At 38.0% G+C, this 18,733-nt stretch overlaps 1 long non-coding RNA gene across 2 annotated transcripts in view; it reads left to right on the forward strand.

The window, feature by feature from the left end:
- The window catches only part of LOC128311209 (uncharacterized), a 32,307-nt gene extending 13,968 nt beyond the window's left edge, over window positions 1-18,339 (forward strand). The window contains exons 3-4 of one of the 2 annotated variants that reach the window (XR_008289349.1): window positions 281-371; window positions 17,897-18,339. This is a non-coding gene — a long non-coding RNA (uncharacterized LOC128311209). Of the gene's footprint in view, window positions 1-280; window positions 1,115-17,896 lie in introns of those variants that run through there. The other variant, XR_008289348.1, reaches the window with a different exon arrangement.
- The last annotated feature ends 394 nt before the right edge of the window (window positions 18,340-18,733 follow it).

The raw sequence follows: 18,733 nt of genomic DNA on the forward strand, positions 1-18,733 counted from the left end.
TAATATTACACTTGATATTTCATTCCCCCAGCCACAGAAAATTAGAAGCAATATACTGTTTTTTTAAACTCCAGTTATTATAGACTCTAACATTTATTGTGTGTTGACTGTGTGAGGGATGGTTACATAAATAGCTAATTTAATTTAATTTCCCTTCATTTCACAGACAAGGAAACCGAGATGGAGACAGGTGACAAAGTTGCCCAAGATCACAAGTAGAAACCAGGAGGGTTAGGATTCAAATGCAGTACAAGTGTTTTACCAGAAACCACACTTTCAGGTATTGATGGCAGACATCCGGGACTATGAATACAGTGATGAACAGGTCCGGGGAAGCTCCTGATGTCAAGATCTACAAGGGATGGGGAACAGTAAGAGGAATGAGCTGGCAGGAGCAAGAACTGTTGGGAACAGCACAACAAGGCAGCGGGTGGGGGGTGGGAGCACCAGACTCTGTACAGTTACTATTTAATTCCCTCTTTGCAACCATTCTGCAACTTGGAAGCAGCACTTTTTAGATGAAGAATTGAGGTTGTGAATCGTTAAATAAATTTTCCCCAAATTACATAATTAGTAAATAGTAAACCAGGTCTGTTGTCTGACATGAAAGGTTAATTTCTTTCTCCCATACCTCACTACTATAACAAACCCCCAGAAACAGGAACCTACAGAAACATTTAGTCTACCATCCTGTATAAAAGGGAAGAGCCCTGAATGCTATACCAGCCTGTGAGGGCTTTGTTGAATACATAAAGTAGTTGAATATAAAAATGGTACAATAAAATATGTACAATTAAGACCTTAATAATCAAGAACCAGTGGCATTATGTTAATTACTCTCTGTTAAAGAACACAGGGGAAAGTATAGCATATTTTGAAAAGTCTAAAAATAGATACGGTTAAAGTAAAACTTGTGCATTTAAAGGGATGAGCTTCAAGTATCTGGAAAATTCTCCTATGTGGAATACCTTTTTTCTAATGATAACAGACAAACCAAGTTTCCTATTTTGGGAAACAGTACAAATAGACATATTAAAATAAAGGTTAAGAAAATTTTGTATCATAGGGCCCAATAAAAACAGTGCCAACACTTTCATACCAACTTAGATTATGTGTTAATACTGAATCATACAGTATCTAAAATATGTTTCTACAAGTAATAAGAAATTATCATTTATTAGAAATTCAAGCTATTAGAAAAGTAAAATAATTGGATTTCTCCGCATTCTATACTTCTGTGAGACAAAAAGGATATCACACGTTCTTCAAAGACCTCTGAACTTAAAATTCAGGTAGTCAGCACCAAGTAAACCAAGGGTTTACTTTAAAGATCAATATTTATGGTCTGTCTTACATGTAGTGTTGAACTCTATTTCCTATACTTTCCCCATCTGTAGTGCTATATTGATGATTGGTCTCATAATGATAATCATGATCCATACTGTGCCCTCTGTGCTACAAAAAGGCAGAAGAGCTACTACATTAAATGTAATTTGAAAGTAATACATTTGATTACTACCTTTTAAAAAATGAGCCAACAATGCTTATCTAGCACCTTTAAGATAATTCAAATGCTAATTAAAAAATTTCCCTCCCCAACCTATTCATGGGAACATTTGAAAAGAAAATTATGAAGAGGATTCCCAGAAATATAAGAAAATAATGTTTTCATCTACTGCACATTACTTTTGTTGACTTGCATGTTGTTTTAAAGCTCCATGTTCTGTTTAGGTGTTTGATGTGTTTTTAATGAAAATTTTTAATAATTTAAAAATAGGTATTAAGAAACTTTCAATTGGTTAATGATCGTAGACAACATTCAAAAAACAAAAAATACCATTTGTTACTGAATAGCTTTAGCATTTTACTTGGGTTACAGGAAAACTTTGTGTGGGAGATAATTACTTAATTTAGACCTATATATGTATTCACTCAGAAGTGGTGCTTTACATCAATGACAAAAACATAATTATGCATAAAGTTAGTTTTAAGCCCCTTTGTTAATTGTGGGGAATTAGAAAAATCAAAGAAATGGATGTAATTTAAAGTATAAGAGGAAGGAAAATATTTTCTTCCTAGGCAAATACATGGTGGATGGAGTATGTGTACTATAACTGCTTTTTTTTAAGATTTTCTAAGACAGATCCAATTTTAATAATCCATTTAAAAACCACATTAGACCATTCATTTTGATTTTTGTTTCAAAGTGTTTGGACACCCTGGAGAGTAATGGCCTAATATTTTAAGGAAAATCTTCCTTTGACTTTGTTTCTAAAGGATACTTAGGAACTTCAGAGATTTTCTACAAGTGGGTCCCACACTCATTAAAGACTTAGAGCATTTAATTAATAAAGTGTAACTAATTGTGACTAGGTCTTCTAATGGGCTTCAGAAATTTTGTGAAATTTGATATAAGTTTATAACAACACGGAGACATCTATTTATGAAGCTTACTTATTCCAGAGACACTCTGAAAATTCTTTCTTCCAGTTTAAGGTTGCAAAGAGCACATATATACTGATTAGTCTGTAAGTTGGAAAGAGTCCGTTTATTATTAGGACAGCATTTCAACCATGTAGGAGAATATATTTCTCCTTTTAAAAACACTTACTCTTATTTTATTTCCTAAGCAGTCATTTAAATACTGAATCAGTATGACAGGCCTTGTCGAAGCAACAACTGAGCAGTTGGCCTAGAATAGTACTTTGCACACCTAGAGGAGGCTCGGATAGTAGACTCACTGAAAGAACACAATGTCCTGTTTTCTTCCCCTTTAAAGGAAAGGAAGCATTCTAGCACCAGCAGTGTAAAGACAGGATGTACTTATCCCTTGCCTATTAAAAGAAAATGTTGAAAGGGAACCTTATCTCCAACTGCGTGACATCTCAGAAAAGACCAATCTTTTAATTTCCTTTCCTTTTTCTGTTTACAACTTTTAATTGGTTCACATGTTCCAGACCTCAGGGGACAATATGATCTCTCATTTTTAATGTGTTGTATCCTCAATATTCTAATGCCCAGGCACACACAACGGGCGTGATACTGGTGGCTTCTGAGACATACTTGTTTTTGCGTCATACTTATGTTACATATCTTTTGTGATAGTTATGACATACTTCTTACTTATCAAATAAAGATTTAAAATTTGCTTTTTCTGAGATTAATGCATATAGTCTCCCAGAAAGCTGTATATTAGTGTCATTATTACCGATTCGTCTGATGACCCCAAAAGTATTTTTTAATGACAAGTTCATACACATGTACCAAGTAGGAGATCTCTTATAATCATCTACATATTCATATAGATTAGATGTAAAAGCTGCCACAGAAAGCCCAAAACTCATTTCATGTCAGAGGACTGGAAATGAGAGAGCATTTCTGTTTGTATTTTATTTCCTGGTGCTGTGTCTTTATAATACTAAGAAATGATGCAAATTCACATGATCATGGCCAATAGCCAGATCTTCCACAAGTATTTGTGAGTGTATGTGTATGTTCATGAATAGATATATCAAAGATTCTTATCTTTGTAATTTATAAACATTTATGTCTAGACAGAAACAAATACAGTGCAATGTTTGAGAATTATTTCTGATGTGTATGATAATAATTTGCATAGGCCATTTAGACAGACTAAAAATATATGCATTAAATGAGGTGCTTCTAAAGAGACCCCTCTTTTTTTTTTTTTTTGACTGGAGAAAATAAGTTGCTTTTACTTTACTATTTTTTTCCTTATGACTCAAGGGAACCCGTGACTTGACTATATTTTTCTTATAGGTATTTAAAATAACATACTATGAAAACATACAGTATTTTCAAATTTAATTAAACAGGGAAATACTTAAGATTGTAACTTTCAGACAATAATACTCTTCCTTAAAATTTAGACAATACTCTTTTTTGATATTTTAGTGAGCTCCATTCATAAGTGTTTTTGCCCTTTACTGAATAAAACACTCAATATGTAATTGGAAAATAAAAACTTACATATATCAGTATTATCATTGTGTCTGTTCATTGTATACAGTACACTATATTATATGATTTACCAATTTAATCTATAAATGATGTATGTGGCCACTATTAGCAGCTCAAAACAGCCAAATGAAATAGATGTTGACTTTTAAACTTGAAGAGAGCACTGATGGTTCAATTTAAGTTCATCACCTGGGCAGAGGAAAACCTTTTTTCATCCTTCATGGTCGAATTGATTCTTCTGTTATGTTATGTTATTCTACCTTTCTCAGTGTTCACCAGCTTCCTAATGAATCTGCTTCCCTTGCTTCAGTTTCATCCCCATATAATATATTCTCCACCTGTTGTCAGAATGATTTTCCCACAAAGCCAATCTGATTATATCACCCCCTGAATAAAAGTTTTGAATGCCTTCCCACTGCCTTTAGGGAGAAGTTCAAACTCTTTACATCGCATGCTGTGCTCTGCAGGATCTGGCCTCTACATCTAAACCTCAGCACTCACTACTTTCCCTTATGCATTACTTGTTTAGGCATGATAAACTGTCCCGAATGTATTCTCCTCAGGCTGCCCAATCTTCATACATGCTGCACTCCTGGCTAACTTTTACTTGTCCTTTAGGACTCAGCTCCAGGGCCATCCTCTCCAGAAAACCTTCCCTGAAAGTGGGTGTGGTGGATCGAGGGGTGTGCTGCTTGGATTCCTCTACCGCCTTAAGACTGGAACATTCACTCCCCTAACTGTTGAGATCTGTTGGTAACAGATCTCAGCTAAGTTTCATTTTGAAGATTGACCTTGGTTGAAGAGAGGCACTTGCTTAAGGTCAGGGCCTCCTTCCTAAGGGCAGCCCATATGCAATGACTAGTTGAAACAGAAGTATAAAGCCTTGGTCCCACTGCTCCAATTGGGACAGCACTGCAGGCCACCCTAGCCCTATAATCATCCCATGAAAAGGCCGAGGACTTTGTTGTGACTGCACCACAGTCCAACTTCTTCTGTCCAGTTCAGTTTCTTTCATTTCCCTTATAGGTCTTGATCCAGAAATCAAGCCTTCTGTGCACAAATTTCCATCTTAGAGTCTGTTTCACAGAGAACTAAGAAGCAACACCGAGTAGGACCCTCAATATCACTTGCTTATTTCTATCATAACTCTTATTCCACTATATCATCATAACTGTCTGTTTACTTGTGGGGCTATGCCTAAGTATAGTGAGCAACTTGAGAACAGTGATTGTAGATCTTGTCTTTTTATCCTCATTTCCTTTTTATCCTCATTTATTAAATGAATAAATGAATGCCTGAGATCACCATCTTCAAATGCCTTGAGGGCTTTTCTAAAATCAACTCAATCCTTCCTGAAATCTATTTCCTTTAGGAAAAGCCCCAGAAAATCTGGATTTTCTCTTCCAAGATGTATTTGAGGTTTGCTGCTGCCTGTGCTTCATAAAATAGTGAGAAGCATGGATTTGGAGATCTGGATTTAGAAGTCTGGATTGAATTCTCAGTCATCATAGCTGTGTGACTTTGAGCAAATTGTGTAACCTCTTCATGTCTCAATTTTATCAACTGGACAATAGTAATATCTAGCCCATAGATGCTTGGTGGTAAATAAATTAGGTAATGTCTGTATGAAGTGATGGCATGTAGTAGATACTCAGTAAATTTTAGCCACCCCCCCCTTTTCTACTTTTTAGATTGAACTTATTCTTTCTATAATAATTTACAAAGAAATAAATTACAGTAGTTTGGTCATCTACAGTAGTAGATGGTCTCAGTAGCTCTCATTATCTTCTCACCTGACTCCCCTGCCTTCTCTGGCACATGGCAAAAATCCATCAGTCTGCTACTGTTCTTATTTTAGAAGGGAAAAAAGCATCTACTGAAAGCATCTAAAAGCATCTACTCGAGGATGCAAGTGCCTGCTTGCTACAAGTTTTGTTACATTTATTGTGAGACATCAAATGTGCTAGTGACAAGAGAGCTATGGCTAGGTGTGTCTGACAGTGAGTCAAAGGTGAGTTAAATGACATGAACGTAACACTACCTAATGGGTTTCAGTGAAGCATAGGAAGGGCTAAAATGATTAACATAAAGTGCCAAGTAAAGGTTAAAGGTATGGTAGCAAGGTATCCCATATTTAGGTACCTGATTCACTCGTATTTCCAGTTTTCTTTTTCCCAGTACTTGGAAAATCATATTTCACAGTTTCCTTGTCATTAACTGGACGATGTGATAACCTCCAGCCAATTACTGGGAATAGAAGTGCTACATCACATGTAGGGAGAAGTATTTGAGTCAGTGGTCAGGTCTCAGCTAGAAATCTGGAATTCTGAAGAACATGTGCCCTGAACAGTCTTTTACATCCAGAGCAAGTTCTGCAAAAAGTGAAATAACCTTTCACTGTGTTAAACTGCTGAGGTATTCATGTTATGTGTTACCTTAACCATTTAGATAAAACTTAACCATTTCTGACCAATGCACTGGGGTTCAGGAGAACTCAGGATAAATATGAATAAACAAAACATCTCAGGAAAAAGAACTACAGCCAGCTGTCTCAGAAAATAGAACTGGAAGGTTGTTCATGATGCTTTTTGCCTACATCTACTCTACTATTCTACCACTAAAGTAACTTAGATTTTCCCTTTCAATATGTTCTTTTCTGTGTCTGTCTTCTCCCACTTCCAACTGTCAGTTGTCTTTCTCTGTATCATTGCATCTCTGCATCCCCGAATCATTTATCTTTCAAAGAGATAGAACTCGATTGTCCCAGGTTAGACCGCCATCAGAAAGTGCTCTCAATCCAGACTACATAGGCTGCTAGGTAGTCTACAAATAGGCTTTCCTTGAATTAGAAATGCCTCCCCTGGTCCAGTTAGCAACAACCACGAGGTTGGGTCATGAGATACAAAACATGGCCACCCATGCTTAAAGAAAAGCTTGAGGTCTCTTCTCCTCCCTACCCACCAGCAGAAACTGTGGGTTGGAGTCCTGTTAGATAGGTGCTGTAGACATGGTAGGCACCATTTTGTCTTGCCCAGTAAACTAGGATACAGACCCTTCAGGTCAGTGAGAGGATGTTACTCCATTGCTGTGCCCACAGGGCATTGAACTGGTTGCACAAATGCCTTGATCTTGACCTGAAAATTTGACCTGTGACTTCTGGGTCAGGACAAAATTTTTGTTGAGCTGACAAGTCTTTCTAGATGAGACAGAAAAAGTAGACCCAATGACCCTAGGTCAAATGCAGGAAATTTCTGTCTTCTTAGATATCTTTGATCAAGAACTACATGTTCAATTTTGAGAGTGTTTTTTTGGTTGATAATAGGCACAAAAGGCAACAGTTGTTTTAGAGCAGTGTAATAATCAGTGATCTAAAATCGGTTTTGACGTCAAAATAAAAATTAGGAACTATTTCACTTCACCCTGAGCATTTGGTTAACTTATTAAAAAATGTGAAGTAAGAGTTTCCCTTTGCTCTTAACACCACCATTTACCTGCTATAGTTTCTTTTTTTTCTTTTTTTAAGTTCATTTATTTATTTTGAGAAAGAAAGAGAGCAGGGGAGGGACAGAGAGAGAGGGAGAGAGAGAGAGTCCCAAGCAGGCTCTGCACCAGCAGCGTGGAGCCCAGTGTGGGGATCCAACTCACGAACCGGGAGATGATGACCTGAGTCAAAACCAAAAGTCAGATCCTTAAGTACTGAGCCGCCCAGGCACCCCACCTACCAGTTTCTTACAAATATTCTTATTAATGTATGGTTGTCTCTATTTGGAGTGTATTCGCCTTCTGAAAATGTTTCATTTTAAACTTCACTCCTTAACCTGACCCTTTTGTTTCATGTTCCCTGGAGGAACCTTCTTATCTTCCCACAGCATTCCACTACCCTCTCAAATGGTGTTAACTCCCTCACTGGCCTCCACTCCACTCCCAATCAAAACCCTCATGGCCTCTGAGGGGATCTCAGTTGAGGTTAAGAGGACGTTAGCCAATTAAACTGCTATTAAGTCAGCTAAGAATTTCTGATAGTTAAGTGACAAAATAAAAATAATGCAGAAAAGTTTTTTGATCAGATCTGTCTTCCTACAGCTCTTTAAATTATTGCAGTTAGGTTCTTTCAGCTTTCTTTTGACACTACAAGCAGAAGTCTCCAATACTAACTTTTAGTCAGAGGTAATGATACAGGATAAGGATGGTGAATTTAATATTTTTTGAGAAACCATGACCACATTTCAAGTAATTTAAAAGGCTATCATTTATGAAATGCATTTCTATTTCAGGGATGTTAAGCTATGAAAAAGGTGTGCCATAAATTCTACCAAAATGTGGCATTGGGTTGGTTCACTGTGGAGAAACGGCAGGGGAATGGAGTGAGTGCTGAAATTTAATTGGGACCGGGTTCAGCTTCCAATCCTGCCCCTGATTAGTTGTGAGACCCTGGGAAAAGCATTTAACTTTTTTGAGCCTAAGCATCCTCATCTGAAAAATGGGGATAATAATAGCTACAGGCTTATTAGATGTTTTACATAGACTATTGGACGTGAACTGTCTTGACACATAGCAGGTTCTCTGTGGGTGTTAACTGAATTTGAATATTTTTAAGTTCCCTGTAGCTTTCAGGAAAGAAAATCTGTCCTATCAAAAGGATTGATAGGGGACTGGAAAGAACTCTCTGGTTGAGAGAGAAAAGGCTTCATCCATAAATGCCCCATCCTCCTTTGGACTGTTTTTGACTTGATAATAATTTGTTTGCTGTTCTTTTATTCATTTATTCATTCACTCACTCACTCAATCGTTATTTTGAGAGTCCCTACTTTTTGTTAGGCAGTGGGGATTAAAAAGATGATTAAGACATGGTGGTCTCCACGATCATAGAACCTGGTAGGGAAAGAAAGTCACTGTAAGCAAATAATTGAGAAGCATTAAACTATATATTCTTTAAAATTTTGCAACCCTTTCCTTTAAAGAAACAATGAAAAACAAAAATAAGGTAGAGTCCCAAAATCCTCCATGATTTGTAAAATGTTACAAAGCATGGATGTTCCATACTAAACTCTATCAAAAAGAAAATTTCCGGGAAGCTCAGTTGGATGGGTCAGCTGGTTAAGCATATTGACTCTTGATTTTGGCTCAGATCAGGACCTCATGGTCATGAGATGAAGCCCTGTGACGGGCGTGAAGCTGGGAGGCACTGGGCATGGAGGCACTTGGGATTCTCTCTCTCCCTCTCTCTCTGCCCCTCCCCTGCTCATGCTTTCTTTCTCTAAAAAAAAAAAAAAAAAAAAAAGAGAGAGAGAAAGAAAATTTCTTCCTTCAACTTTTCCCTCTTGTTAGAGTTAATTTTGACTTTGGCATCAGGACACATTTTGTTTTTCTTTTGCTCTCACACTACATCTGTTACCTTCTCTGTCAGGCAAGTATAGAAAGTAAATTGTCAGGCAAGAAACAATAAGCTCAGCACACATGTAGAATCTGAAACAAAATTGGGAGACATAATTTTAGCTGTACCTGTTTTCATAGTGCTTTGCATATGGAATACTGTATCTATAGAACTTTTAGAGTTTTTTTGGTTAAGCAGCATGGCACAGTGGGAAAGATGTAGGCATAGGAATCAGAATAAATTTAAATTTTGGCTTTACCACTCACTAGTTGTGTGGGAAAGTCATTTAACCTCACTGACTCTCAATTTCCTTATTTGTGGAAATATAAATTACAGGCTTATAGTAATGAACATATATGCCCACACATATGACTTCAATAAATGTAAGTTATTATTCAAACCCTAAGACACAAAAGAAAATATTTTCTGAGCCCTTGGATAACTGTACAAAATACTCAAATGCTTTAATATAAATTGCATATATTAGAGGCAGAATTTGACTTGGTTATATTAAACAGGCAAATAGTTATTAAGATACTCTTAACTTGGGACACATACTGTGACAAGGTCATTATAAGCTGTAAATGCCTAGCTAGAGTGGTGAACTCTGGGAACCAGGCTGGCCATAGGTTGGAGCCAGTCAAGATGGGAGTGTGGAGTAGGGGATTAAGCTCTGCCTCCTGGAGGGCAATATCCATACACAATATTTGGAGTTCTTTTGTAAGGAAGAATTGTTTCTTCTTCTTAATTAATTACTTAATTTTATTCATTCGTTTATATTAGTATGGACTAATGTATATTTTATATTTTAGGTAATAATCTAATGCCATGTTATTTATTTTGTTGTTCAAGATGCTCCAGCTTTGTCCAAACTTTCAGGTTGGTTCCTGTGCCCCCTTTGACATACTCTGATCCTTTTGTTTTTGTTATTTGTTATTTGTTTTGTTCTGGTTTTTTTTTTTTTTTTTTTTTTTTTTTTAGCACTTCTTTGTTTTCTGGGACTGTAAGATGCTCTGGGCTTATCTTGTATTTTCCCTGCTCCAGTTCTAAAATCAACCATCTCTCCAAAGAGTCCTGGTTCCTTTTATTAGGGAATGGCATTTAGAAGCCAAAATCTGAGTGCTATGTATGCTCAACAAATATTTCCTGAACATTTTCTATCAGCCTGGTATTGTTCTGGGCACTGGAGGTACAACAGCAAAGTTTTCTGATCTTATGGAATTTACTTTTTAATGGATCATGAAATACTATGAAAAAAATGATACTATGAACAAAATGTCTAGGAGAATACTTGGCTTGTAACAGGGCTTAATAAATGTTAGTAACTCCTTCCCTCTCTCCCTTACTATGCTTTCTCTAAAGTTGTTCAAACTCCTTTCTTGGGGACTGGAGCAAACTGGGCTATGCTGAGGGCTAGAGTCCCATACAGGGGTGCGTGTAGAGATTATTGCTATTGCTGGGCTACAAAATACATGTATTCTACAAAGCATGTTTGAAGTGTTCCTGAGAAGGCAAATCAGTATTTGTAATAGAGGATCACCATCTAACCCTAACTCAAGAGGTACGGCTCAAATTATTGCCAGGGACATGAGGCCAAAGCTCAGGATGTCAGTTGACCAAAACCAACTGTGGAAGCAGAGGACACCTTGATTTAGGCAAAAAAAAAAAAAAAAAAAAAAAAAAAGTCCAATTGAAGGCTATAAATGAGTAGTGGAGCTCTTTTTTGGGTGCTGTCTCCATGGTATGAGAACACCTTACTGCTCATAAGCCCAGGCAATGCAAACACACTTGTTTGTTGAATGTCCACCTCCCTGCTTTGCAATCCCTTCATATTTTCTGTCCACCACTCCCCACTGCCCTGCCAGTGTTACAGGGTTCAGGTAGAGGAAACCTTAGTGCAAGTATAATGTTGACACTACAATGGCCACACTATCCCCCAGGGTCATAACCCGGGGACTGGAGTGAGCTGTTAATAGTTGCCCCAGAGTTAAGGGAATACCACGTCTCTCTGCTTTCTACCTTTGTGTTCAGGTCCCCTTGGTGCTGGGTCAACCGGGAACTTGCTACCTGGGAGAGTCTGTGGGGAGGAGTAGGAACCCATGGTATCACTGGGTATCCAAATTGTGAACAGAGGGAGAAGCAGAGGTTAGCACGAGGGAAGTGGTGAACAGCATCATGCCTGAGGCTGTAGACAAGAGAGTAAGCCAGGATGCTAAAATCTGGAAAGGCTGAAAACTAGTAGAGAAAAGAGGTGTGAGAGGGGTATACGAAAAGGTACAGGACAAAGGCTGAAGGTGATAGGACTCCATGTGCCTAGTTATATGTGGGGATGGCTGCTGAAGGGATGAGCTTAAAGGGTTAAGGTGGTTTTCCAGGCCCTGCCTCAGAAGCTCCAGTGGACTAACATTGCACATTCTTTTCACAGCAATAGCAAATAACGAACAATTATTTAGTGTAATGATAATTAAAAGATAATTACTAACTATATTAATTTTTATAATAATACATACTGTATAAATAACATATGGAAATTTGCCTTCTGATGCCATTCTGAGGTTGTGGTAATCTCTTAAGAGGCAGAATTCACCAAAATTCAGTGAAATGAATTCAGGAGAGAATTAGTCTTTTAAAATAACTGGATTTAGGGGCGCCTGGGTGGCTCGGTCGGTTAAGCGTCCGACTTCAGCTCAGGTCATGATATCACAGCTTGGGAGTTTGAGCCCAGCTTCAGGCTCTGTGCCGACATCTCGGAGCCTGAACTGCTTTGCATTCTGTGTGTCTCTCTCTGCCCCTCCCCCGCTCACAGTCTGTCTTTCTTTCAAAAATAAATAATAAAACATTAAAAAAATTTTTTAAATAACCGGATTTAAAAAAATATGTTGAGTCAAACCTGCCCTTCTAAAGCTCACTTTGGGGCAGGAAGAGAGCAACTGGTTGTAAAAGCATGCCTGGCGTCCCCTTGTTCCTGTATAGCCTGTTCCTTTGACTGGAGACTATGATATCAAGGTCCAAAGGAGAGAAGGGATGGTTTTAGGGCAAGGTTGTCACATCTTCTATCACTGTGCTCTCATAAAACCTGTTCTCCTGGCACCATCTTGCCAAAAGCATGCTGACCAATGCTTAAAATGCAAGTCAGGAGCAATGCATGGGCAATCATGCGGGATGATGGTGGGGATGAGACGATTTGTCCTCAAAGTCAGGCATAACGTCCTCTCGCCTCTATGCACACCGGGACACTCAAAGAGCACTTTCTGTACCCTGAACAGGATATTTTTAAAGGCTTAGCTGCTTCAAAGTAGAAAATAAAGCCCAACAAGATTTTAAATTAATTTCTGTGCCTCCTTGGCAGCTGTAATATTAAACATAGTAAATATCTTGGGTAAACCAAGTAGTCACAAGGGAAAATGGTATTTCACACCTCTATTTTCGAATTCTGTGCAGAGTTTGCCACATCCCTCATGTTGAATATCACATAGTTAAATTATCACCCCAGTTGAACATGATGATCTGTAATTAAATTATTCATCATTGTTCTGTTGCATAAAAATAGTTGATTTCTCAACTCAGGGACAGAGTCTGTAACAAAGGTTGCTGGCTTACAAGTTGATATTTACCAATGACTCTTGTGAGGTTGTAAAAAATTAATTAGCAATGGCTACAGAAAAGGGTGAATAACATGAGAAATTATTAGGTCCTCTGTTAAAAATAAAACCTTTATGAAATTTTAGATTCAGTTCCTAATAGAAGAATAAAACCACAAGGACATTTGCTTCCTTCACAGCTGAGCACCAGCATTCTGCAATCCTCCAGCATATATTAGCTATGCTTAAAATTCCCCCTTTGTGCTGAAGGGGACGTATTGGCAGACCAAGTAGAGCTGGGAATGCCACTATCCTGTCCCCTTTTATCTGTTTTTCCTCTGCACTTTCCTCCCCTCACCCCATTGCTTACCATAGTTCTTATCATTTCCTCCCTGCTTCCTTCTAGCCATGTTACCTCTGTTCTTTCCCTCCTCATTTATAATCTTCAAGTCTAGCCTCTTTCTTCTCTTCCTTTTCCTTCCTTGAAGGCAATGATGCATAGTGGTTATTAAGAACATGGGCTTTGGAAACAAATTAAGTCTTCCAGTTCTAGCTCCATCATGCACTGAGTGACCCTGGGTGAGCTAGTTAATCTTGCCCCAATGCTACTACCTTGTATATCAGTCAAGGTTTGATTAGGGAAACAGAACCACTAGTGTGAGAGGCACTGCAGAAGTGAAGGTCTGAAGGGGGAGGTGGAAGATCAGAGGGGTCACCCACCAGTCCCTCTGAGATGACAGGCGTGACCAACTGCCAGAATGGGCCTGTGAATAGGGAGCTGTGAAGAAATCCATGGGGAGCTGTTGCCTCAGAAGCTTTGCATGCAGGTATCTGTGTTTCATCAACGTGGCCAGAGGTCCTCAGAAGAGCAGGATGTGGAGTGGAGGAGAACCTACCGGCTCTACATCTGACCCTGCTGCATCTAACCATGATGACCTTAAGCAACGGCTGCTGCTTTATTTCTGCATTCCAAATCTAATGTGAATTTCACTTTTGGCCAAATCAAACTGAGAACCGTACAGGGAAGCAGCTTCTGGGGAACCTAGGTCTAATTTAACTAGGTTTTTGCAGTACAAATCACCCTATGAGTCATTTTCAAAATGCAGTTATTAACAGTTCGTAACTTATGGAGATGTTGTAAAAAGTAGATGAGACCTAATACATGTAAAGAAAGCACTTGTCACAGTGTCTGACACTTAGTGAGCCCCCAATAAATTCTCCTTTGTTTTCAAACCATTTCCTCTTATGTTGAATCCAAGTTGTACCTAAGCACTATTACCAAATTTCTCACTGTCATTGGCTTTGTATCATCATCAGGATCATTAGTAAATGACGTGAGAAGTGTTACGATAAAATAGATATTATTTACTGAGTACTCACTAGGTAACATGCACTGTACCTTTATATGTGTCAACACATATGATGCTTACGACAACCCTATGAGCTAGATACCATCATCATTCACATTAAAAGTTGAGGAAATTGAAGTAGAAAGATAATTTACTTGGCCCACACCATGCAGGATTTGAACACGGTACCTGTTTATTTGCAGCGGTATAATGTAAGCCCAACCATTTTAAATACTCTGTTCCCATTAAAAGTGGGAGTACCACCTGTAGGAGGATCATCTTCAGGCACACAGCACCTTCAAAACCTGCAAAGGATCTCAGAAGTCCGTTTTTGTTGTTATCATCTCACACAAAACTGGAGCAAATTCTAAATCTCTCCATGATGCGGACAACACCAGTGGTCAGAAAGGATTGGTTAGTATGTGGCAGTGTTGGGCAAAGCAGCTTTGTGATCAAGCCAACAGAAGGCTGAGGGATTTGGGAGATAGAGAAAAGTTGAAGAAAGGTTAAAGTTAGTTGATAATTAGATATAATTTTACAACCTAAACCTTGAAAAACTTGTTCTCAATGGACTCTCTGGCCTTTTTAAAAGCATGGCCTTGTGACTTTTATTGGCATGCAAAGTCCCTTAAATTACACCAGCCAGTAACTCTGGCTTCTACCCTTAGCTGGAGCAGAAACTTCAAATTTGCAACTCCACAGATTGTACTCAATGGGCTTGGGCTATCTTTTAAATACTTTTTAAAATTTTTAAATGTTTTCAGATGGGGTTTATCACAGTTCCCACTCATCCCTCCTTATCTGTCACCTAGCCTTATGTCACTCATCAATTATTATATCCCTTACAGAAGAAGGCATGGAGAAGGCATGGAGAGTCCACGTAGAAGGCATGGAGAGTCTAACTCCTGCAAAGTAACAGTCTCTCAGAGGACAGATTTCAAAGGGGTTAGCTGGCCTTGGATTTCCACAGGGAAATTAGCAGAGATGAGGGACATGAATCCTCTCAATTCTTTTTTCTACTCATCTGGCCTCTCACCTTCGAACTTTTTCTTTAAAGTTCCTTATCGATAAACTTGCTGTATGGCATTCTGACAACCCCTAGGTTTACCTTCTAAGAAATAACATCTCAGTTGCTTAAAAGCCCAGTGGTGGAACCATACAATTTTGCCTTTGCCAAGTGTGATGTGCATTTGGTAAACAAAAAATCCGGAGACATAAAGGCTAAGAGCGAAGTAGAAAATCCAAGGCTATTTGTAGGTAGGCACTTGGTAGGTGCAGTCCCTGAAAAGGTACTTGGAAAAACAAAAGTTATTTGTGTACTTTTCAGTTTGCAGGGCTTGAAGTTTTAAAGTGTACTCTCAGGGTGATATTTGATTTCCTATGGTTTGGAACACCTGTGGAATGAAAATTTGAAGCTATCAGAATATGGTAAATGATAGTGTTTTAGATATGTTGACAAGCATGTTTGGCATTGGGGTTGTTGCCTGTCAAAAATAGTGCTAGTATTCATTGCATTTATTAACTGTCCCTGAAACCTGGGATGTGATAATGATGGTGCAGTAAAAAGTATCTGGTTCCAAAGCTGGTTTGGGTATTTTCTGATATAGATGGACAGGTTTCTGATATATAATGTAAAATATGGATGCAGTTATGGTAACCATAGTATTTACTAGAGGACACCTTTTTTATAGAGATATGAAGAAAAATGGGACTATATATAGTCTAGCTTGCTAACAGGAGACCAAACCTGTTTTTTTTCAAAAATTTTAAATATTTTTTTATCTATTTTTGAGAGAGACAGAGAAAGGGAGAGAGAGACAGAGCTTGAGTAGGGGAGGAGTCGGGGGAGAGGGAGACACAGAATCTGAAGCAGGTTCCAGGCTCCAAGCTGTCAGCACAGAGCCTGACCCAGGGCTTGAACTCATGAACCCCAAGATTGTGACCTGAGCTGAAGTCGGCTGCTAAACCGACTGAGCCACCCAGGTGCTCCAGAACCTGTTTTTTTATTACAAGAGACGAAAAGCTTCCTAGAAATCTGAATATTTCTCCTGGTGTGTTCTGTTTCCTGTTTGTGTGCCTGAATCTGGGCATCATATCATCTTCACCACTCTCTTACCTTTTTCTAGCAGTTGTATCACCACTAAAGATGCTTTTGCTTATATGAGTATTTAAATCAAATTATTACTTTTAATTAAGTATCAATGTCACAGTTTTGTTCTCCTACCCCCTGGCAGCTTTCTAGTCTCTGCTCTCGGAGATAAAATATTTGCTTGTAGTGAATGGAATAAGATGACTATAACTATGGTCTTATATTTTTAAAAATGCTTAATTGTTGAAATAAAAAAAAACAAACTCAGTAAACATATTGAATGCTATTCATTTGGAAGGCTATACAAATTTAATGCATAATTACAATTTCAGAATGTGCGCAATCATGCACTTAACATAATTAAATAAATTAATACAAATCCAAATCCCTCGTACACTAATGATGACTTCTAGAACACATTATATCTTTCCCATTTTTATTCCCAGTGTAGCACACAGAGGCCCAGCCTGTGTCATAAATGCACTTTTAGAACAGTAGGTTTTCTCAGTTTCAAGGACTCTTTCGAATACTCGGGAACGTAGATAGAACTACAGGTGCTTGGACTCTTATAAATCAAAGCAGCCAAATGATTTATTGATGATTTGGAAGAAAAAGAGATGAAGATTCTGCTCAATCATCAAATGGAGAACATTTTTATAGGAAAGGGGTTTAAGTCACCCAGTTAGTATTAACAATAGCAGTGACAATAATGAGCTGATCGAGCCTGGAAGAATAATACTCTCCTTTGACTGGGATTTCAGAATTTCTTAAGCTGTGCTGTCCAATAGAACTTTCTACAGTGATGGAAGTGCTCTGTAATCTGCACTGTCAAATATAATCTGTGCTATCCAATAGCCACTAGATGTGTGTGACTATTGGGTGTTGATGTGTGTGACTATTGAGTGTGTGACTATTGAGTGGCTAGTGCAACTGAGGAACAAGATTCTTAACTTTATTAACTTTAATTAATTTAAGGTTAAATTTAAATAATGTATGTGTAGCTAATGGCTATTTAATGGACAGTGCTATTCTAAAGTGTTACGGATAAAGTCTTTTTGAGCAATTTCTTTACTTCATTCATCTATCTATCTATCTATCTATCTATTTACATTCATTAATTCAATGAATATTGTTTGAGCACCTTATTTGTTTCAGGCATTAGGAGCATAATGGTGAGCAAAACTAACCCAAACCCTACCCTCATGGAGTTTATAGTGTCTTATGGAATAGATGAACACCAAGCAAATAATCACACGGCTGGTGGGAATTAGGAAAACATGAAGGTTGTAAGATTATCCCACGTGGGCAATTTCTCTGAGGAAATCCAGGCTTTTCAACCTCTTTAAAGTCTTCTGATTTTCCCCAGGGAAGTGACCGCTGACCTGGGACCTGAAAGCTGCTTGGCCCTATGAAAGGGATAGATTTTATCGTTGACACTACAGAGATCAAGCGGGGTTGGCAGAAACACATTTAGAAAATTATCATATCAACATGTGTAAATAAAATCACGGTTTCTCTTTAGAAAGAAGAAGAAGAAGAATATCAGGAACTTGGTGTTACAGAAGCATTAAAGCCGTCAAAATTGCAAGTACAACCGTTGGTCAGAGGATATCCAGGGAGTTTCCAAGTCATTTTGTCTCCTTGCATAAAGTCAGAGACACTTTGAAGAACTTTTCTCTTAACATAAGGTGTAGAAAACACACACAAAAACACTCATGCACACACCTGGGTATAATAAAGAAGTTAGAAGTCACGTGAATTACATTTCCTTAAAGAAATATTTTAATATCCTTGGAAACCTAAACCGCTACTGAATATTACGTTTCTCATATAGACAAACTATGTCTTTTGCAAATATGCCATATGAAACAGTACTGATCTCTCCCATTAAAATACTTCCCAGTGCCCTAGGATGGTTATCTGTGAAATACATGATCTGAGGGTTCAGGAAATAAAGTTAACCAAAAGGAGCATAAATAGTGATCAGAAGAATCTAGTTTGCATGTAGAATTCCAATCTCCCTAAAAGTTCTAGTTGATAATCTAATTTAACCATGAAATGATAAATGATAATTTGAAAATAATTATGTACTCTTAAATGAGAAGCCACTAAAGTGTGGCAGCACAGAATTAAAGTAGCATGTGACACTCTCTAATTTTACTTGCTGTAATTTTAATTTGGGGTTTGGAGTCAGGGTGGCAAAGCCTCTTCAAAACATCGTGATTCTGGTAAAATATCCAGGCAGAATAGCCAAGAAAAATACATTCTGTCATCCTCAGAAGAGTATAAGATTGTATCTACCACTTCCCCCAGTGCCATGTTTTATAATAAATCTGTCCAATTTTACGGAATGCTGCCA

The sequence above is a fragment of the Acinonyx jubatus genome, chromosome A3 (assembly GCF_027475565.1).
Source record: "Acinonyx jubatus isolate Ajub_Pintada_27869175 chromosome A3, VMU_Ajub_asm_v1.0, whole genome shotgun sequence".
NCBI lineage: Eukaryota > Metazoa > Chordata > Mammalia > Carnivora > Felidae > Acinonyx > Acinonyx jubatus.